This window comes from Bos mutus, chromosome 29 (assembly GCF_027580195.1).
Source record: "Bos mutus isolate GX-2022 chromosome 29, NWIPB_WYAK_1.1, whole genome shotgun sequence".
NCBI lineage: Eukaryota > Metazoa > Chordata > Mammalia > Artiodactyla > Bovidae > Bos > Bos mutus.
Window position 1 is genome coordinate 11,208,062 of NC_091645.1, and position 23,479 is coordinate 11,231,540.

At 41.5% G+C, this 23,479-nt stretch overlaps 1 protein-coding gene across 8 annotated transcripts in view; it reads left to right on the forward strand.

Annotated features, from left to right (window-relative positions):
- Positions 1–23,479, forward strand: part of DLG2 (discs large MAGUK scaffold protein 2) — a 1,083,296-nt gene that overhangs the window by 832,773 nt on the left and 227,044 nt on the right. Inside the window, exon 1 of one of the 8 annotated variants that reach the window (XM_070365270.1) lies at positions 13,086–13,215. The exons of the other annotated variants lie outside the window; for them this stretch is intronic. The gene's annotated coding sequence lies outside the window, so the exon portion shown is untranslated. Of the gene's footprint in view, positions 1–13,085; positions 13,216–23,479 lie in introns of those variants that run through there. 8 annotated transcript variants of the gene reach the window in all.

A 23,479-nucleotide genomic window follows, 5' to 3' on the forward strand; every position in this document is an offset into this window, starting at 1 on the left:
GCCTGGAAAATCCCATGGGCTGAGGAGCCTGGTAGGCTGCAGTCCATGGGGTCACGGAGAGTCAGACACGACTGAGTGACTTCACTTTCACTTTTCACTTTCATGCATTGGAGAAGGAAATGGCAACCCACTCCAGTGTTCTTGCCTGGAGAATCCCAGGGACAGGGGAGCCTGGTAGGCTGCCATCTTATGGGGTCGCACAGAGTCGGACACGACTGAGCGACTTAGCTGCTGCTGTATGCAGTATGGCCAAAAGATAAATAAACAAACAAAAAAATTCAAATTGCAAGTACTTTCTAAAATATACATATTTCTGTAATAAAATCAAGATAGAAAACATTGCAAAGAAAGCAATTTTTTACCTAAAATTCAAGTGACATTTAATTTGGAGGGACAAACAAGGCTAAATATTAAAAGAAATTTGTGATCATTATTGTCCTGAGAATGAGTCTCCAGTTTTCAGCCTTGCTTTATGACTTCATTCCTTCCATAGATTATATAGCTGTTCCTCCTCTTTGTTTATAGTCAGAACTTGGGACACTGACATTTTCTCCCTGTCAGATGTTAGTTAGCAACCTTTAATGCATTTACTCATTTTCTGTGTGTGGGCTGATGATTCTTGCTAAAAGCATATGTGGCTCACTCCTTTATTTAGTATTCAATAAATATTTACTGAACATCATCTATTGCCAGATATCATCCATCTACTAGGTTCTCTGTGTTCTAGAGCTTTTCCCATATGTTTCATAAGGATATACCAAAAGTCCTGAATCTAGTTTAGGAACTCAAATGTAGCATAAATACGAAAAGTATATAGAATTTCCAATAATGACATAACAGCTAATGTTTACTGCATGCTTGTCATGTCCCAGGTTCCAATGATGAATGTTTTTGTATGCATCTCATGTAATCTGCCTAACAACTCTGTGATAAAAATATCATTTAATATTATGCCTTTTTACAGAGGAAGACATTGTCCTAGTGTGATTCTTAGAGTTCATAAAACCATTATCATAGGTGGGGCATGAACCCAGGCCCACCTGACAGAAAGTCCACATTCTTAACCACCATGTGCTCAGCCTTCTAGCAAATTCCCTTCTATTAGAGTCAACATACATGTACAGGGTGCCGGGAAATAAAGATGCCTAAGACATGGTTTCTGCCCTCAAGAAGCACCAGTCCAGTGGGGTAGGAGGGATACTCACCTAGGCTCAACAAGCGTTGGGCCTTATTATATATCATGACCTGCTGCGTACTGGAGAAAAGCGTGAAGCCAGGCACAATCTCTGCCCTCAAGGAGCTCACACTGATCAGAGACACGAGCAAACAGGAGCTGTGAAGGGCACCTGAGTCCTACTTCCAAGCTTTCCCATTTTGGAGCTGTTCGGAGGCAAACGGGTGTGGAGAGGCTGTATTACACGGGGCCTCTGCAGCAGGTGCTTCAGCCTCATCTTCAGTCCGCCATTTCTTGGTGACCTACCTCAGGCAGACCACTTCGCTTCTTCCTTGGATTTAAAAAAGAGGTGAGGTGCTTCTGCTTTAAATCGCTGGTGGTTACCAGGGGTGCCTGGGACGAAAGGCTGGTGGTGAGAGTTCGTTTTTTTTGGACAGGGTGTGAACCTCTCCCAAGGACGGCAACGGGGGAACGTGAATGGAGAGCTGTTGTGTCTGAACCCTGATTTGACAGGTCCCTAGCCGCTACCCGTGCGGCTCTGTCGCAGATCTCCTCGCGGTCTTTCGTCGCGCTCCCTAGCCTCGCGAGATTTGCGCTCTTCCGCTGGTACCTTGCACCGGGTGCTCAGATGAGGTGACCAGATGGGTGCCCCTGAGCGGGCACCACAGGCGAGGCCGTTCTCTTCAGCCCTCGCCTCCCGTGGCTTGTTTGTTGAGAAAACGTGGTGGGTAGGAAGGTCTTCAAGTTTCCACATCATCAAGGTAATGCTGTTAATACTAGCGTGTCCTTCCATTCCTCTCCCCTACCTACTGCCTCCAAGACAAGTTTTCAGCCTGGTGACCCACAGGTCTGAATCCGGGATTCAAATTGTTCACGGCTTTTTCTGTCTCTCATGAAGAATTAGGTAACGGTCCTGTCTTTTTTTTTTTTTCCTTCTTGCTTCCCTTCCCTTAGGGTAGGAGAGCAACTTCACAGCTTTATGGAAAGACCCTAAATGAATTATGTGTTCAAGAAAGGTAGCCAGTTGAGGAGTTATTTGCTGGGCAGTGTAGGACCAAAAGGGAAATACCAGATTCCATTTCCCCTTCACGATAGACTGATGGTCAAGGCCTTAAGCTCTCCAGACCTGTTTCTCTCGAGTTCCTAACTTGGCCCCCACGTTAGGTTTGTAAATGACCCACACATTTCAGTGGTAGAGGAAATGTAAAAATAAGCCTTTGGATGTTGATCTTTGTTTTTTCCATCATTTATTTTTGCCTTCATGAATTCAACAGGAATTCTGTTTTGTGGTTCCTAGCCAATAAGAAGTTTAACACATAAAACTGAGGAGAAATTTCAAGTGTCGGTCCTCAGGGATCTGTAGATTTCTGAGAAAAGAATGGTATCCTTTTGGTTTTTGGTCAGCTAATGTGGCCTTTCTGTTGAAAAATGTTTGTTGAATTTGCTATGCTAGTTCTTTTGAAGTTCTTTTGAAATTAACATGTAGTATATGGGCTTCCCTTGTGGCTCAGAATCTGCCTGCAATGTGGGAGACCTGGGTTTGATCCCTGGGTGGGGAAGATCCCTTGGAGAAGGGCATGGCAACCCACTCCAGTATTCTTGCCTGGAGAATTCCATGGACAGAGGAACCTGGCAGGATACAGTGCATCGGGTGGCAGAAGAGTTGGACATGACTGAGCAACTCTTTCACTTTCAGCTATGTATTTAGACTTCCCTGGTGGGTCATTGGTAAAGAACCTGCCTGCTGATGCAGAAGACTAGGGTTTAATTTGTGGGTCAGGAAGATCTCCTGGAGAAGAAAATGGCAACCCATTTTAATATCCTTGCTTGGGAAATCCCATGGACAGAGGAGCCTGATAGGCCACAGTCCGTGGGGTCTAAAAGAGTGGACATGACTTAGCAACTAAAAAACAAACAAAAAAACTACTTATATATCTCCATAGGTCTTACATGTATACCTATATAGGTACTTGAGCATAATAATATTTCCTGAAAACCCAGGGATGCTAGGTGCTCTCAGCCTCTATTAGTATCAGATATGGTGGTAAAATTACTTGAATGTAGAATCCTCTGGATAAATGTGTTTGTGCTTTATGTATCATAAATGAAAAGGAGCGCAGGTGGCTCTGACTGTGGATAAGAAGGGAAAGCTTGTTTTCTCCCAAGGAAGTGGACCATTGTGATATAAATATCCAGCTCCTAGTACTGTTTTCTTGCTCATCAGTTCAGTTCAGTAAATAATTGTTTCAGTAAAAGTTGAACCAGGTGTCTCTCCAAAAAAAGTAATAAATAAACCATAGAAGACCAAAAGGAAGGAGTATAGTAAAACTTGAGAGAATGAGCCGGATTCAGAAACTGAAAAAGATCTATATAAACATCTTGGAGAGCTAGGCACATGCATCTGGGAGTAAAATTAAGTGTGGCAGAATAGTCAGGGTAGACTGGAGACACTTCCCAAAGAAACCAGTAAGAACTGATCCCCACATTGAACTGTTTACATATCTGTAATTGTCTAACTCAGGGGTGCCCAGTCTCTAGGATCTAACGCCCGATTATTTGAGGTGGAGCTGATATAATAATAATAGAAATAAAGTGCACAGTAAATGTAATGTGCGTGAATCATCCCAAGACGACCCACCCCCAGTCCATCCATGGAAAAGTCATCTTCTGTGAAACCGGTCGCTTGTGACACAGAATGTTGAGGACCACTGGTCTGACTTATCACAGACTGCGCACGGCGGGAGTACTAATGCAGCCTCATTGCTGCAGTTCTTGGGACTCCTCTAATGGGCAGCTTTGGCTGAAGGACTGCCATCAGCCTAACTTGAACTTTTCAGACTGTGCTGCAGTCTGAAGTGCTGGCTACTCAATCCTTTCTTTTCCCTTTCCTTCACTGGTGTCAGGTCTGTGTCACAGTTTCAGACTCTCGCGCCATCCCTTGCTCCCTTTCATCTTTCATAGATATTCCACTAGTAAATCACTTGCATGCTATTATGGTCTGAATTGTGTCCCTTCCCAAAATTTGTTGGAGCTCTAAACTCACAGTGCCTCAGAATGTGACTGTATTTGGAGATGGGTCCTTTGAAGAGGCAGTTGAGTCAAAATGGAGCTGTTAGTGTGAACCCTAATCCAATCTGACTGATGTGCTGATAAGAGGAGTGAATTTCAACGTACAAAGAGACCCCAGGGGTAGGTGCACAGAGGAAGGACCGTGTGAGGACACTGAGCAGGTGGCCATCTACAAGCCAATGACAGAGGCCTCAGAAGAAACCAAACCTATTGACACCTCAGTCTTGAACTTCTAGTCTCCAGAACTCTGAGAAATTAAATTTCTATTGTTTCAGCCAAAAAAAAAAAAAAATTGTAGAATCTATTTCCTGGAGTTTATTTGGAGTAGTAAGGGATAAAATGTAGGCAAACTGTCTATATATGTTCAGTGTATGCCACTTACTACTATTGTTATTATCATGCTCTTGTATGCCTTAGAGGAGTGTCATGGTGGTGCCATCTGTATGCTCAGCCTCACATCTTTTCAGCTGCAACCACCACCTTCACACGGGTGTACCCTGACACCATCATGCCCCAGCTGCCATACCTATCTCTGCTTTCTGCCGAGGAGTCCACTCCCCCTCTGGCATGCACAAAACTGGAAGTGAAATGGAGTCGATGCCCCATGTGGCAACTCTTGACAGTAGATGGTCTGGGGGTGGGAGGCACTGGTAGATAGAGGCTTCCCTCCTCAGCCCTTGGAGAGTGGGTTCTGAATGGCATGATGGATGCTCCCCAAAAGGTCCTGGAGGATGAGTCCCAGTTGCCCACAACAGTGAATAGCCTGATGATACGTCCTGGTATTGCCTTTCCCTCCCCTATTCACTGTCCCTGGTTCCTCACTCCTCTTCCCTGAAATCACTGCTCAAAATGAACTATTACATGCCAGCCTTTGAATCAGGCTCTTCTTCCTAAGGGATTGTGGAAGCAAGCATAGGAAGGAGGTGAGAATGGATAGTGGGAATGAGGGGTTTCCTCAGACTAAAAAAAAAAAAAAGGGTCATCTGGATCATTGCCAACTCACATATTTGGATCCCCTCTATGATATCTTGCACTTCCCTGGTGGCTCAGACGGTTAAGCATCTGCCTGCAATACAGGAGACCTGGGTTCCATCCCTGGGTCAGGAAGATCCCCTGAAGAAGGGAATGGCAACCCACTCCAGTGTTCTTGCTTGGAGAATCCCATGGACAGAGGAGTCTGGTAGGCTACAGTCCATGGGTCGCAGAGTCAGACACGGTTGAGTGAATAACACTTTCTTTCTTCTATGATATCTTTGCTGACTGGTTATATCACCACTGCTTTATATGTCCTGTGAAAGGAATGCATGATTGCTAATCCCATTTGTGGTCATCCATATGTCCCTGGCACCTAGAACAATACTTAACATGGAATAAGAGCTTAATAAAAATTACTGGATGAATTTTTAAGGGAGTAAAATTTTCTTGGTTTGTATAATGACTGCAAATCTTTTTCTTTTAAGCATTAGATCTAGTTTTCCATATAAAATAAGCCTTTGTATGCTTTTGAGTCTGTGTTTTGGGCTTTTTGTTTTGTTTTCATAAAGATAATTAATTACCAGGGGACTTGTAGGTCCTTTAATGATGCACTTTAAAAAAATAGCAATGGAATTAAGTAGAAATGATTGTTTCTACCTTATTTAAATTGATGTAGACATTTTCCCCTTAGATTTACATACTGTTTTTAAATGTTAGCAGTATGGAAAGTAATGCAGGTTTGGAGTCAGAGGATCAGAAGTTTGGTTTGCATGACTTAGTATTTTAGTGATTTTAAGATTAGGTTAATTTTTTTCTGCTAATTATGATGTTTTTTTAAAAAGTAACTTTTCTGATTCTAATCACTACTTGTTTTTCGTTAAAAATTTGGTAGAGACAGAAGTTTGAAAAAAGGACAAAAATAAATTACAATTTCTGCTCCTCATAGACAGTACCTTTTGACATTTTTGCTCGTTTTATTTCAGTCCTATTTCTGTCCATGAGGTATATAGGATGGGTTATAGTATATGTAAACCTTCCTACCCTGGTTCATTCTAATGCATTTTAGATAAGTATTTAATAATGTTATTTGACATGTTACAAACATTTTAAATGTCAGCAAAATATTTCATGCTTTCAGATGCATTCTTTTCCATACCTCCACTGCCCACCAGAGTTTTACTTAGAAAATTAAATGTTTTAAAATAATTTTTATTGGAATTTTCTTTTTTTATTATTGAGATTTTCTAATTATAACAATAAATAAGGGGAAAAAAAACAGAAAATAATACCTACTGACTTTGTTTTGGATCTTTACAATTCTTTTTCCTCTATTTTATGAAATCGGAACCACATATATATATTAAGATGATAACGCTCTTTTTTAATTTATTTTGTTTTATGATCATTTCATGTCCTTGTTGCTGCTGTTAAGTCGCTTCAGTCATGTCCGACTCTGTGCGACCCCATAGACGGCAGCCCACCAGGCTCCCCTTTCCCTGGGATTCTCCAGGCAAGAACACTGGAGTGGGTTGCCATTTCCTTCACCAATGCATGAAAGTGAACTAGGTTTTAATTTTTTTTGGTAAAAGTGAATTTTAAAGACATTTAGGATTCTATTATGTGGAATTGATACTATTGCTTTAGCCAGTTTGCCATTATTAAACTTTTAGGTTTTTCTGATTTTCTTTTACTATCAAAGTAATATTATCATGATAAGTATTAGATTAGTTTGTTATGGGTCATTTATGTTGGATGATAGCATTTGTCACTCTCTAAAAATCATGGCTTTTCAAGATAGTTGACATAAAAATGACAGATTATTTGGAATCTAATTTTTTCTCAGATTTTCATATCTATTATTTATTAAATATTGCAGTTCAGGTGCTTAAGTTAAAAAGTACCGTTTTGTTTCCTCACTATTTGTTTTCATCAGTGGGTTTACAGGATGCAGATTATGAGATTTCTGTGATATGTTGTTAAGAGAGATTCCTTTATAGTACATCCATATAAGAGACTTTCATTATAAACAGATTTATAAGCTACAGAGGTAGTGAGGTTTACTAGTTAAAGATACGAGATTAAAGGTAAGAGCGTGTGGTTTTGCTCAGGCTTGACACTTCAGTCCTGTCTGTGAAATGCTTGAACAGCACCAATGTACCATAGAGGATAATGTATTTTCCCTACCGGGGTCTGGATTAAATGTATCATTTCATTATCATTTATAGTGCATTTGGGAAGAGCTGCAATTTCTTACCGACAGAGTGCGTTTGCTCTCTTTCCGTCACATACTGTCCTAAGTATATACATTTGTATGGGCTACAGAAAAATTGCTGTATTTAACAAGCCTCATCTGTTAACTCTTGTTACTGCTTCAGCTCTAGAGACCTGAAGTAACTTGCAAACTTTTGAAACAAAATACTTTGGTTAACCTTTTTTGGTCCATGAAGCTCAGCCTAGCTAAGGAGCTTCACTGCACCAAGAAAGAGAGAGAGATCAGAGTGTTTCAAGCTCTGTTGAACACACAGCAAGTAGCACTTGCACTGAGTGCTGCTCAGCCGGAACATGGCACAGTTTAGAAGTGCAGGTTGACCTGGCTGCCTCCACCTCCACCCACATCTGGATCCTTCTGCCCTGGCAGACTCAGATTTCTCTCTTTCAAGGCTGCTGTCCAAAACACCTACTTTACTTTTATTAGGCAATAATGATAGCCACCATCTGCAGAGCTGTGTCAAACTTGGTAGTAGATATTTGGCATTAATTATTCTATTCCATGAGATGGGTCAAATTCCCCCTCTATAGATAAAGAAATAGAGATTCACAAAGGTTAAAAAAAATTTGCAACTTTATATCATCTTCTAAGTTGCAGAAGATATTTGAAATTATGTGTGTCTCGATCCCCTCCATTTCACAATATCCCCTTTCAAAAAATATATGTATTTTTAACCAGTACTGACACTGTTAAATCCTTTTGTACTGAAGTAAACTACCTATTTAAGAGAAGATTTGTAAGCGAAATAAAGTGGAGGAGGGGGATTTGCTGACAAGTTCTTATCTCAAGCCAACACTGACTTTGCAAAGACAAATAAGTTCCTGGCAAGATCAGGCAAGATACTCATTGAGCACATAAATTCTAAGGTTGGCAAAGGTAGTACAAAATTATCTTCTCCGCATAATAATATGGAGCACTCTTGAGACACTCCCCTGGCAGGGCAATGCTGACTATCTCTCAACTTCTAATTAAAGAAGAATTGTCAAACACACCAAATTACAGAAAGTTTTTGTATACTCAGCCCTATGTGATGGTGATGAGCCTTCTGGCCCTTTCTGACCTTATCTCAGCCTGGCTTATTCATTCCCTGGAACCTGTTCACCCCTTTTGTCTTGTCCCTCCCTACCAGTGTCTATGCCTTTGTGTTGCCTTTGTCCCAAATGGTTTGTATGTATACATGCTTTAGGCCCTATGTTCTGCATCAAGCATCTACTCCTCCATGAAGACCCTTCCTTGTCCTTGGGGTGTCTCCTTTTTATGCCTCAGTTGCCTGATGTTGACTTCCATCATAATATTCCCTGTGCTATGCTATGCTATGCCAAGTCACTTCAGTCGTGTCTGACTCTGTGTGACCCCATAGATGGCAGCCCACCAGGCTCCCCCGTCCCTGGGATTCTCCATAGTGCCTTCTTTTGTTCATCTCCCCATGCTAGGCTGAGAACTTCCTGTGTTCAGGGACTGGGTCTTATTCTTCCTGGATTTCCTTTGCCTAACCCAAAGCATGACCTGAAACAACCCCGTGTCAATAATACAGTGGATGAATGAATGAATGAAAAGATAGATGATAATAAGGGCTGACATTTACTAAACATCTACTTGTCTACTAAATGCCAGGCCCTGTGCCTAGCATCTTAAATACACTACCTCTTTTGTTCCTCAAAACATCTCTATAAGGTAGAAGTTGTATTTATATTACTGATGGGAAAATTGAAGTTCAGCAACTTTAGGCAAGTTCAACTTGCCTAAAGTTACTCGACTAATGATTGATAGAATTAGGATTTGTGCTCAAATATGTCTACTTTCTGAGCTGGAATTCTTAACTACCATAGCTGATAATATGGCAGCTTCACAAGGAGTGCCTCATCACCATCTCCCAGACCCTGCCTGCTTGCTCCTTTTGTAGAACCTACTCAAAGGAAACATCTAACAAAATCAAGACATCTTGCTGTGTACTATTTCCCCAAGATTTTATTTTTCTATGTTCTAAATGCTATGTGTTTTAGTCCTAAAATAACTAACATTTAGAGTCTTTATTTTGTCAACCACTTAGCATATTAAGTAAAACAGGTAATACTAGAACAATTGTTTAGGTTATAATACCAGAATACTTGTAATTCATGTTAATTTCTTATATTTTGTATCTGATTATTAAATCTTGTTTCAGTATAGATGGAATAAAAGAAATGTAGATTATTAATTCTGTGACTGTATAAAGAGCCAGTTTCTATTTTCTATTATCTATTTTCTATTCAGAGCCAGTTTCTTTACTTTTATTATTCTCATTCCATTGTGGCATTTCCAATTAATCCACTGAGATGTATGCTTTAAGGACAATGAAACTTTTTTTTAGCAACACAGGGGAAGAAAGTGACATTTCATTGACATCTGTTCATCTTTTCTCATGTTTTGTTTTGAGGCATGCCTGCTTTTAAATCATTTCTAACCCTTAGAATTGGGCTTCCCTCGTTGCTCACATGGTAAAGAATCTGCCTGCAATGCAGGAGATCTGGGTTCAATCCCTGGGTTGGGAAGATCCCCTGGAGAAGGGCATGGCAACCCACTCCAGTATTCTTGCATGGACAGAGGAGCCTGGTTGTTTACAGACCATGGGATCGCAAAGAGTCAGACACGACTGAGTGACTATGCTTTCACTTTCAACCCTTAGAGTCACAGAGAAGTCTGGCCTGTGTTGGAGCTGGAGTTGTGTCTTTCCATACTTCAGTCCACTGTGTTATAGTTTCTGGATAAAGTCTCCATCGCTACTGGAGGCCTTCTGCCCTGAACCCTGGGGAATAGGGCTGGATGACCAAGGAGGAAACCAGGTCATTGGGGCCTTTCTGCTCCTTCACCCCCAGTGAGAGCCCTGGTAACCAGACTCGTGCAACTTGTCTCCAACTCTTTTGGCCCTTGACCTGAAAGAAGAGGTCAAGGGAGAGATGTCTCCTACTTTCTCAGAAGGAGATGATGATCCCCACTAATGTGTATTTAATGCTTGCTGTGTGTTAGGCTCCACACTAAGCTTTTTAAATACTTGAGTTTGGTTCAGACAGTAAAGAATCTGCCTGCAATGCAGGAGACCCAGGTTCAATCCCTGGGTCAGGAAGATCCATGGAGAAGGGAATGGAACCCACTCCAGTATTCTTGCCTGGAGAATTTCATGGACAGAAGAGCCTGGTGGGCTACAGTCCAAGGGATCGCAAAGAGTCAGACATGACTGAGTGACTAACATCACCACCATTTTTAAAACAATGTTATGAGATGTATATTAATGTTAGCTTCATTTTATTATTTAAAATAATTAAAATATTTTTCTAAAATACTTGTTGAAAAGCTTTTCCTTCCCTTTTCCCATCTACCTTATGTAGCTAACCATTATTTTTAGTTTTTTGTGTGTTGTTTTGGAGTTTCCATTACAAATACATCTATATATACATATATATGTACACACACACACTTACATACAATATATATTTTATTTTACCCCCTTTCTTTCACACCAGAGGGAGCATCCTATATACTCTCTTATGCACTATTTTTTTTTTAACTTATTGATGTGTCTTGGAGAGCTTTTTTAAAAATAATTTTATTTTGGGGTACGTTGGGTCTTCATTGCTGTGTGGGCCTTTTTCTCATTGCAGTGAGTGGGGGCCACGCTCTAGTTGCCATGTGCGGGCTTCTCATTGTGTTGGCTTCTGTTGTGGAGCACGGGCTCTCGGCACACAGGCTTCAGTAGTTGCAGTTCTCAGGCTCTAGAGCATAGGCTCAGTAGTTGTGGCGCACAGGCTTAGTTGCTCCATGGCATGTGGGGTCTTCCTTGATTAGGGATCTGACCCATGTCTCCTGCATTGGCAGGTGGATTCTTTACCGCTGAGTCACCAGGGAAGCTCTTGGAGAGCTTTTTATGCCAGTACATAGAAAGTTTCTCTATTCTTTTTCTCAAGGACAGTATAAATTGTGCCATAATTTTATTATATCGTTTTAAACCTGAAACCAGAGCCCACAAGGTTAAATAACTTTCTTAAAGTCAAGGGAAAGATGGAATTCCTCTGTGCCACCTACTTCTGACCCCAAGGGTCACAGAAAGCTGAAGATCATTTGACAAATAAAGGCCATAGCACTTCCCCAGACCAGCCCCCTGCTTCTGCTCCCTTTCAGATTTTGTCTCTGAGGCGCTGCTCCAAGTCTTGTGGGTACTGTTCAGAGCAGAGCAATTTCATGTGTTTGGGGTCTTATCCCTCTGCTCACATCTGCTTTTATTGGGACCTTTTAGATGTTTGCTCTTTCTTGCCTGGAGAATTCCATGGCAAGTGAAGCCTGGTGGGCTACAGTCCATGGGGTCACAAAGAGTCTGACATGACCGAACGACTAACACACACACACACGTGAACACACACACAGATGTCTGCTCTAGACATATTTGGGAGTAGTTGTTTGTGGAAAGCCTTGGAAACTGGAGGTTTGACTGCAGATCCCAAAATGATGCTCGTGTACATTTCCTTGCTCTACTAGACCTCTGTCTGTAGCCCACTGACCACCTGTCAGAGACTATCCTCTAAAGCAGCTAGAGCTGCTGATACTTTTGGTGATCATTTAGCAGCCCCTTGCCTGTCAACTGAACTGCTCCCATCTGGCTGGTTCTGAACTCTTGGCTGCAGATCCTGACTTTACAATCACTCTTCTGGAAGGCAACATAGGTAAGGGTGAGATAATTTAGTAGAGGCTGCTAGAACGTGGCACACAGCAAAAACTCAGTGAAGATGATGGTGATGATGATGGTACTGATGGTGATGATCTCATGTAATTCTTTAAAAAGCATGCAAACGATAATTATCTTTATTTTACAGATGTGGTAACTTAGAAAGGTTTTTGTTTTTCTAGGGCTCACATTGTCATTGAATGACAGAGGTGAGATCCAAGTCAAGGTCCTTCCAGGCTAATGTTCTTTGTACTATATCATTAAATAATATTCAGAGGATACCTGTGTTACCAGATGGCACATTTAAGTACACAGTTAAAAAGACACTGTACATACATCCAGGTTCATGCATAAAGTAATGTTACTAAGAGAAAGGGCTTGTGATTGGCATGAGATTCTGCTATGTTCTTCAGTACATTACAATTATATTAAAATGAAACACCCACTCTTATTTCTGCAGATTCATCACCCATATATTTTATTTCAATCTCAGAAATATTTGAAACAAGTTTTTTAGCCAGTTTTGGAAAGAAAATTTTCCTTTCAGTAGTTCTGATTATAATACTAACATTTAACTATAATATAAAACTCTAATACTAACAAAGGTTACCTTGCTTGTTTATATCAGGCACTGTTTACATCTATTATCTCATGTACTCCCTATAACAACCTTATGAGATAGGCATTGTGGTTTTCATTTACAGTTGGGGATTGTGGCTTTAAGTGAAGTGACTTATCCAAGGTCTTAACTGAGAATGCAATGGCACCCCACTCCAGTACTCTTGCCTGGAAAACCCCATGGACGGAGGAGCCTGGTAGGCTGCAGTCCATGGGGTTGCTAAGAGTCGGGCACGACTGAGCGATTTCACTTTCACTTTTCACTTTAATGCATTGGAGAAGGAAATGGCAACCCACTCCAGTGTTCTTGCCTGGAGAATCCCGGGGAAAGCGGAGCCTGGTGGGTTGCCATCTATGGGGTCACACAGAGTCGGACACGACTGAAGCGACTTAGCAGCAGCAGCAGCAGCAACTGTGAGTAAGTGGCAGAAGACAGATGTCAACCAGAGTGAAAAGTGGCCAGAAGCCCTTCGGTGAAATCTCTGTGTTTCACCATAGCTTTCTCTCCCCAGTGGCCAACAATGGGGTGGCCACCCCTGCATCTGTAAGAGGGTGCAGAGTCTGTGAGCCAAGGCTGTTGTGAGTCCTTTAGGATCATTTCTTACTGGTCAGAGATTTTAAATTACATGTCGTAATTTTTGCCAGCTGGATCTCAGTGTTCTGGATCTCTCTGTTTAGGAAAAAAATATCACAGTGTGGTGCATGTTCTTTTTTAATCCCACCTGCATTGTTAGCACCTTTAATTTTTCCAAAGCTTTTTATGTATGTTATCTCATTTGTCAAGTCACCAACTTTTCTTAGCCAGGCTACTGGTGGAATTCTCCTTCCATATTCCTAATATATGCCATTTCTTTCTAAATAAGACCATTCCCAAGTATGGTCTTTCTAGATTAGATGTTTAGAAACCACTTGTTTTATTTAAAGAGCTGGGAGTTAATTTCTCCTATGAGAGCTTCAAAAACTGAACTCATCCTGGCTAAAACCACCAAGTGTGGTCAATCAAAGCCTCTTAAAGCAAATTAGATTCGTCTGCTTCCCAAGATCTTGGGAAAATAGACCTGTTTGAATTATTATTACAACAAACCAGTTACCTGTGGTTTCAGTAATTACTCGTGACTTCTTACATACAAGTAATTTCTCCTAAGTGAATTCTTTAGATAATTAAATGTCAAACATATGTTATTAGTTCAAAGTCAACTTCATTTTCTTTCAGTGACAAATTTAATGTTGTTCACTTAAGTTGAACATTTACTGAGCATCTACTATATGGTAGGTGCTATTCAAGGCATTCTGGATTGCCTGATGGAAAGAGTAGAATCCAACTTTCTCTGCTTCCTCCTCCTATAATACAAAACATTATGTACATTGATCTGCGTTTCTTTGAAGGCAAAGAGTGTGTCTTATTGCTCTTATGGAACACCTAAAATAAGACCTCACTTGTGGAAAGGTCTTCTTTATTTAAAGTGAATGACTTCTTGCTTCATCTGATTTCATGAAGGGAGCTATTAGAAATCTTGGATCATGGGAAAGGGCATTCGTACTTATATTTTCTGTGACAAAGATAAAAGATGGATGTAGTACAAATTCTCTTATCTCTGGGTTCTCATGGTGCTTTGCAATTGTCTAATAGCAATATCATTCTTACACTTGTGACTCTGAGTTCCATGTCAGGCACTGCGTCATTCCTCTGTGTTTTGGCATAGTACTCTGCACATAGGCATTCAGTCAGTATTTGTTGAATTGATCACAAGATGCTTCATTTTCTTTCCAAAGAGGGAGACCGTCTTCATCATTTCTATTTACATCTTAGCTATAGCACATGGTAATACACATTTTGCACCTATTTTGTGATTAGCAAATACTTATAGACTTCGTCTCATTTTTTGCGTGTTGAATTCACTATACTACCGTTTTGCTTTTTAATCGCAAGACCCCCCAATTTGAATCAAGGAATGAGTATCTTCTCTGACTGACCCAATGAGTAAATAACAACACACACATGAATAAGGTGCCTTCTCCTACAGCCATAAAATGTCTCCCTCTCACCTGACAAATTGGGAAACAGGGTCCTGAAAAGTAAGGACTTGCCTAAGGTCCCATGGAGAGATTGCAGTGAAGCTGTGACTAGAATCCAGCTTTATTTTCCAGCCCAAATTTCTCCCTTCTTAACATCTGCCCTCTTTCCCTTTCTCTCCATCCCCACTGCCACTACCTACGATCGGGCCCTGTCCCTCCCACCTGGAATGCTTCTCTCGCCCTGACTGTTCTCTCTGGTTGCCATCCTCCACACCTCCAGCTCGTCCTCCACATGGTTGCCACGGTGATCTTCCAAAGTGCAAATTGGATCATGCTTACCCTGTTGTGTAAATGTGGAGTCTGCACTCCTCCATGTGCTCCACAGGCAGCAAGGCCTCTGCCTGGATCCCCAGGCCAGCCTCTTCTTCCTCTCCCTCAGATCCTGTTTCCCATCCAGGCCCGAGTGTCTCCAGTGACCCTCGCCTTTAATTGTTCCATGACACTGTGCACAGCTGCCCTTATTCTTCCTGCTTTCTCCACCCCTGTTTCACCTTGTCTCGGTCGACAGCAGCATCTGGAGCCTTCTTGGTGGCCAGACCAGGGTCTCTCTTTTATAGAACCGTAGTCTGCGTCCTCCGCCCCTCCCCATGCACACTCCCTCCCTCGTTAGAGCTGATGACTGAACACTGTGATGCGCTTCCTTCTACCTTGATACCTATACCACGCCTTTCACTTACTTTTTGAACACTTCTCTCTCTGTGAAAGGCTATGGACTTTTTAAGGACAGAGACTAGATCCTATCCATGTTTGTGTTCCCAGAACCTAGCAGTAGGTTAGGCATATAATAGACACCCCGTTACACAGCTGCTGACTCTCCAAAATAAATATAACTTCCATAACCCTTCACAGTGAATTAACTCAACTTATGGTTTCCTTTAAATTAAGCTTCACATGGAATGATAGTTGGATTATGTAAGACTTGAAGGAGAAGTATATTTAAAGAAAAGTAGTGCTTGAAAATGTCTTTCTTGTATAGATGGTGAATGAATATTTCGCAGCAACTGTGGGATACTACATCAGCATGTTGGTTACACAAAGTGGCCAGAGGGTCACTGAATATTTTTGTGGAGCCCTCTGTAACTGCCTCCCCACTGCTGTGCGTGCGCGTGCTCTCTCTCTCTTGCCCGCCCCTGATTCACTGAAAGAAGTCCGTGTGGTTACCTGTTGAGCAAAGAGAACTTGGGTCACATTCACATCTTTCATCGAGGAGTAGATTTTCAGCTACTTTTCCAGTTCAGTTGTTAAACTTACTCCTGCCTGATTTACCAATTGCTGAATTGTTCATTTATTTGTTTATTTATTTATGATGTGTGTCCCCTGGGCTTCAGAACTAGCTTCAGAATGCTACTGCTCCATCTGGTTTATATAGAGCATGCTAAGAAGAAATGAGAGAAACAATGAGACTGCGAGGTTGAAGGGAAAAAGAAACCACCTGGCGAACAGGAAGCAGAGAAAAATCCAGAAAAATCTTTCTCTATGAGTTTGTGCTGGGGGAGGGAACCTATTTTCAGCAGGAAGACGTGCTTTATAACTGGAAATTCACATTTCTACCTGGGATGATCTGATATTCAACATCTATGAGGTCTGAGTTTGTGCAAAACTTTTTGAATCGTGTTGAGGCAGGCTAGTCTCTGGGTCCCAGGACGATGGTCTTTGTTCTTCCTTTTCCCATCTGGTTCATTATTCTCTTGGGCACTTGTTACGCATGAATATGACAGCCTTGGAAGGCGTTCTGTCTATGCCATAAAAAAAGATCAGCCTTTGACTTTGGGCATCCTGGATTCTCCAGTAAAAGAGCCATTCACCTTGATAATATGTTTAATTTATTCAGAGTCAGTAAAGGTACAGTGATTAGAGGTGCGGGCTTTTGGCGTGTCAGTTCCCTGTTAGAGTCTTGCTCTGCTGCTCACCACCTGGGTGATCAGGGGGATGCTGCTTCAGCCTCACTGAGCCTCAAGTTTCCTTATCTCCCAAGTGGAGCTTTTTACTCAGGTAACAAGCTTGTTAAAGCTTGCTGAGAAGATTCAGCAAGCTATGTAAAACGTGGTGGTGGTGGTGGTGGTTTGGTCACTAAGTCGTGTCCAACTCTTGTGACCCCATGGACTGTAGCCCACCAGGCTCCTCTGTCCAGGGATTTCCCAGGCAAGGATACTGGAGTGGGTTGCCATTTCCTTTTCCAGGGGATCTTGCTGACCCAGGGATCGAATCTGAGCCTCCTGTATTGCAGGCAGATTCTTTACTGCTGAGCCACCTGGGAAGCCCCAGGTAAAAGGACAGTAAATACTTGGGAATCATCACCTGGTTTTATGAGATCTTTCATTGCCACAGGTCCTCACCATGCCTGGAAAGGCACTGTTGGCCCCAATTGACAGAGGGAAGGGGCTCATATATGTGAGGGTCCCTCGGCCCAGTGACTGTCTTCCCTTTACTCCTCTGCCTTTGGTTGGGCTTGCATATATCCTCTGTTCACCTTTTCCAAGGAATGACTCAGAGCTCTTCCTTCTGACAGCGAGTCTTCTGAATGAGAGACAATAACAATCAAATATTTTGGCGTTACTCCCCAGGAGAGCTAATAGCTCTCTGGGTTCTACATTTAAAGCATGGGAAATACCGCTTTAAAAAGCGATATGAGCAAAAGTGGTATGAGCAAAAACCCAAGGGTGGTACATGATCTGATGTGGATCCCATCTTTGATTTGTATTGTTCTCCCTTCTGTCAAAGGAGAAGAGGGTGGGGGTACATACCCTCCCTAAAGGAGAGCAGGAAAGCAGTGCCGAGTGGCAGCCTGAGTTTCCTCCACACCCTGCCACTGCTCACGGGCTGGGTGCGTGTTGCCTGCTGTTCATGAAGGGACTCGGGCAGAACAAGGACTCAGCTTCCACAGGTTGGAAAGGCTAATTAGAAACTATATACCCTCTCCAGACTGTCCAGTGATTGTCTGATTGTTAAAAGGAGTGAATATTTTTGCCAGACAGCTTTTCCTGTACACCCTCAGGACCCCCGACCCATCACAGTCAACCAGTCCACAGTTTATTTCAGACGGTTTGTAAGAATACATGTAACCATAATGTATTGGTTACAATAATACAAGCTCTTGTTCCAGTCAGCTCTTAAAATGAATAATGGTTTAAATACAATAGAAGTTTCTTTTCTTTCTTGGGAAGTTCAAAACTTGTCTTAACTCTCCTCTAGGCAGTGATTCAGGGACTTTTTCCATGCTATGGCCCCTCCATTTTCAACATGTGGCTTCCAAGGTCAAAGGATTCATTTGCATCAAGCTGGTGGGAGGGGAAACAGAAGTTGAAGGCTTGCTGGGGAAATGTTGTTATAGGCCAGGCCCATTCCATTTCATTGGCCAGAACTCACATTTCCTTGGCCAGAGCTCAGACATATAGCTGCACCTAATTTCTGGGGTGGAGTCTAGTTTTGTGCTCCCGAAGAGGAAATGAGTTTGATGAACCAACCAGTCTCTTCCTCAAAACAATTATGACCGAAACTAACATTTATGAAGAATTTAATTTGTGCCAGGCATAGTGCTAAGCACTTTACATTATTTTAAAGTTCATATACTATGTTTTTCACCCATTTAAAGTATATAATTCATTAGTTTTTAGTATATTCACAGTCATGAAACCCTGACCACCATCAATTTTAGAATATTTGCATTATCTGCCCCCCACCAAAAACCCTGTACACATTAACAATCACTCCCCATTAACAGTTACTCCTCTCATCCGCCCCCGCTCCCCCTTGCCGCAACACTCTCTGCTTCAACCCTAGGCAATGACCAATCTATTTTCTGGGTGGGTTTGCCTATTCTGAACATTTCATATATAATGGAGTACTAATATTCCTTTATATAATCCTCCCAACAATCGTGCAAGGTAGACCAGTTTTTACTCCCATTTTACAGATTTACAAAGGATCAAGTTGTTTAAATGACTTGTCAGTAAATTTAAACCCTGCCTGTCACTTGAACTCTATCACACTGTGCTGTGTCCCAATTATAAAGAATAATTACACCAAGATTTGGGAAAGAGAATGGTAGGGGTGTTTGTTTGCTTGCTTTTTAATGAATATCATGCCAAAAAAAAAGAAAAAAAAAAACACCATAGCTTCTTCCTGGAGGGCTCTTTTACTAAAGTGACAGGCACTTAAGAAGTCAGAGAGCTCAAGGTTTGAAGCCCAGACCTACCACTTACCAGGTGTGTATAAAGTATGCGCTGCTTAATTCCTCTTGAGTCTTAGTGTCTTTACCTATAAAATGGGAATAATGAATCTGTTTTCTGGGAGGATTGAATGAGATTAGCCTATGTGAAGCTGTTCCCACAACTTTACATAGTTGATGCCTTGCCAGTGTTAGTTGTTCTTGCTTAGAAGTGAAATTCTGGCTGTAATTGGAACCACAGAAATTATGTTAATGTATATGGGTCTCCAGGATACTATCCGGGAAGAAATTATTATGACTTGGTGTTTTACAGTGTCCAGATTATAACCCGGGAGTGGCTGAGATCCTTGGAGGATTTCTAACAATGAGGGTTAGGAAATAGGGACGTATTCTCCAGGATAGAAAGGTGTATGCAGGTTCTGGTCTATCAACTTCTGATCTCATATGGGCAGAACAGCTTGTTACAGGCACCTGGAAAGAACCAGCTGAGCCAGTGTAAGTTTGAAGTTCCTTGGGAAAGAAGATAAGCTGGCTGAGTTTCTGTAGGCAAAGAGCCAGTAATGAGGTTTCCAGCATTCCATCACATGTCCTTTTCATCACTTTCAGCTCAAAGTCTCAGACTCAGAGGCCAAGTGTGGCTTTAAGAGATTCATGGAGGCAGTTGGGAAGGAGTAAATTGTTCTTTTGTTCCATTGACCTGTTCTACCTACTCTCTACCCTGTTTTTAGCCATAAAGATACTAAAATTGGCACAAGAAGACCAGGGAAGCAGTGGGGAGGTGGTTCTGGCAGTACCTCATGTCTTGTAGCCAGAAGAGACCTTCAGAAAAAAAGGGTCTGAACTCTAGGTGAAATCAAGGGCATGTTTCAGTCTTAAAAAATTGCCCTAAAAGTCTCTGGTTCTGCCATTTCCTAGTAGCATGGACAAGTGACTTAATCTTTCTGAGCCTCATTTCCATATAGGAGTGTAAATTGCTGCTGCTGCTGCTAAGTCGCTTCAGTCGTGTCCGACTCTGTGTGACCCCATAGACGGCAGCCCACCAGGCTCGGCCGTCCCTGGGATTCTCCAGGCAAGAACACTGGAGTGGGTTGCCATTTCCTTCTCTAATGCATGAAAGTGAAAAGTGAAAGTGAAGTCGCTGAGTCGTGTCTGACTCTTAGTGACCTCGTGGACTGCAGCCTACCAGGCTCCTCCGTCCATGGGATTTTCCAGGCACGAGTACTGGAGTGGGTTGCCATTGCCTTCTCCCAGGAGTGTAAGTTGGACCATGGCTTACAACCACACAAGTCATAACCTACATAATTCCAGGGGGCTCCATTCACATACACTAGGGGTCAGCAGATTGTACACGTGCAAAGGGCCAGACAATAAATATTTTAAGTTTTATAGGCCATTTGGTCTCTACTGCAACTAATCAAGTCTGCTGTTCTCATGCAAAAGCAGCCATACATAATACATAAATGAATGGATATGTGGCTAGGTTCCAATAAAACTTCATTTATGGGCACTGAAATTTGAATATCATATAATTTTCATTTGCCACAAAACATTTTTTCTTCCTTTGATTTTTTTCAACTAATTAAAAATGTAAAAATCATTCTTGACTTATATATTTTACAAAGTCAGACAATGGGCCAGATTTGGCCCACAGGCCTAGATTTATAGGCCCCTAACTGCCGCTCCTGCTGCTGCTAAGTCGCTTCAGTCATGTCCGACTCTGTGCGACCCCATAGACGGCAGCCCACCAGGCTCCCCCGTCCCTGGGATTCTCCAGGCAAGAACACTGGAGTGGATTGTCATTTCCTTCTCCAATGCAAGAAAGGGAAAAGTGAAAGTGAAGTCGCTCAGTCGTGTCCAATTCTTAGCAACCCCATGGACTGCAGCCTACCAGGCTCCTGCATCCATGGGATGGGGTGCCATTGCCTTCTCCGATAGGCCCCTAACAAATGCTAAAATATGTTCAATGTCCTTTAGAGAGATGCAGTGCAGTGCTGTGATTACTACAAGGACCAAATAAGAAAGAGCATGTAAAGTGATTAGCATAGTGTCTGCCCTTGTAAATACTCAGCAAATGGTTATTATTATTTCCTTTTTCTCTCTGAAAAAGAAAGATGTTATCAGTTATACTTCAATAAAAATATTTTTAAAAATATATTAACTACTTGCCACAGACGTTTGGAAAGGGAGACAGTTGCATATTGATTACTTAAGATCTCTACTATATTAAGCTTATATTATTATTGCAATATATATTAAAATTAAAACTATAAAAACTGGTTTGGGATAGTGACATTTTGAGGCCACCGGTCTTATAATTTTTCCCTAATATCCCAGCATTGTCTCTTCAGTTTGTAAACATTATTCAGTATAGGTTCAGGATTGGGTTCAGGACTTCTGTGGATGTCAAAATTCGAGGATACTCAGGTTGTTTATATAAAATGACATGGTATTTGCATGTAACCTAGGCTCATCTTCCCATATACTTTAAAGCATCTCTAGATTGCTTGTAATACCTAATACAATGTAAATGCTGTCTAAATAGTTGTAAATGCCATGTAAATAGTTCCTGGTGTGATGACTTTTAATCTTATATTTTGGAACTTTCTGGAACGGTTTTTTTTTTTTTTTTTCAAATATTTTCCATCTACCATCAGTTGAATCATGGACATGGAACCTGCAGATACAAACCACTGTAGTCTGATACCTGGTCTGTGCTGCTAGGTGCTATGTGAATAAATGAGTTTAGGTCTCCTGACCTGACATTGTACAGAAGGCAGTGATCAAGACCATCCCCAAGAAAAAGAAATGCAAAAGGCAAAATGGTTGTCTGAGGAGGCCTTACAAATAGCTGAGAAAAGAAGATAAGCTAAAGGCAAAGGAGAAAAGGAAAGATATTATGCCCATTTGAATGCAGAGTTCCAAAAATAGCAAGGAGAGATAAGCAAGCCTTCCTCAGTGATCAATACAAAGAAATAGAGAAAAACAATGGAATTGGAAAGACTAGAGATCTCTTCAAGAAAATTAGAGATACCAAGGGAACATTTCATGCAAAGATAGGCTCAATAAAGGACAGAAATGGTATGGACCTAACACAAGCAGAAGATATTAAGAAGAGGTGGCAAGACTATACAGAAGAACTATACAAAAAAGATCTTCACGACCCAGATAATGGTGTGATCACTCACCTAGAGCCAGACATCCTGGAATGTGAAGTCAAGTGGGCTACAAAGAAAGCTAGTGGAAGTGATGGAATTCCAGCTGAGCTATTTCAAATCCTAAAAGATGATGCTGTGAAGCTGCTGCACTCAATATGCCAGCAAATCTGGAAAACTCAGCAGTGGCCACAGAACTGGAAAAGGTCAGCTTTCATTCCAATCCCAAAGAAAGTCAATGCCAAAAAATGTTCAAACTACCACACAATTGTACTCATCTCACACGCTAGTAAAGTAATGCTCAAAATTCTCCAAGCCAGCCTTCAACAGTACGTGAACTGTGAACTTCCAGATATTCAAGCTGGATTTAGAAAACACAGAGGAACTAGAGATCAAATTGCCAACATCTGCTGGATCATCGAAAAGGCAAGAGAGTTCCAGGAAAACATCTACTTTTGCTTTATTGACTGTGCCAAAGCCTTTGACTGTGTGGATCACAACAAACTGTGGAAAATTCATAAAGAGATGGGAATACCAGACCACCTTACCTGCCTCTTGAGAAATCTGTATGCAGATCAAGAAGCAACAGTTAGAACTGGACATGGAACAACTGACTGGTTCTAGATTGGGAAAGGACTACGTCAAGGCTGTATATTGTTACCCTGTTTACTTAACTTATATGCAGAGTACATTATGAGAAATGTCAGGCTGAATGAAGCACAAGCTGGAATCAAGATTGCCAGGAGAAATATCAATAACCTCAGATATGCAGATGACACCACCCTTATGGCAGAAAGTGAAGAAGAACTAAAGAGCCTCTTGATGAAAGTGAAAAAGAGTGAAAACGTTGGCTTAAAACTCAGCACTCAGAAAACTAAGATAAAGACATCTGGTCCATCACTTCATGGCAAATAGATGGGGAAACAATGGAAACAGTGAGAGACTTTATTTTGGGGGGCTCCAAAATCACTGCAAATGGTGACTGCAGCCATGAAATTAAAAGAGACTTGCTCCTTGGAATAAAAACTATGAGCACCTAGACAGCATATTAAAAAGCAGAGACATTACTTTACCAACAAAGGTCTGTCTAGTCAAAGCTATAGGTTTTCCAGTAGTCATGTATGGATTGAGCACTGAAGAATTGATGCTTTTGAACTGTGGTATTGGAGAAGACTCTTGAGAGACCCTTGGACTGCAAGGAGATACAACCTGTCAATACTAAGGGAAATCAGTACTGAATATTCATTGGAAGGACTGATGCTGAAGCTGAAACTCCAATACA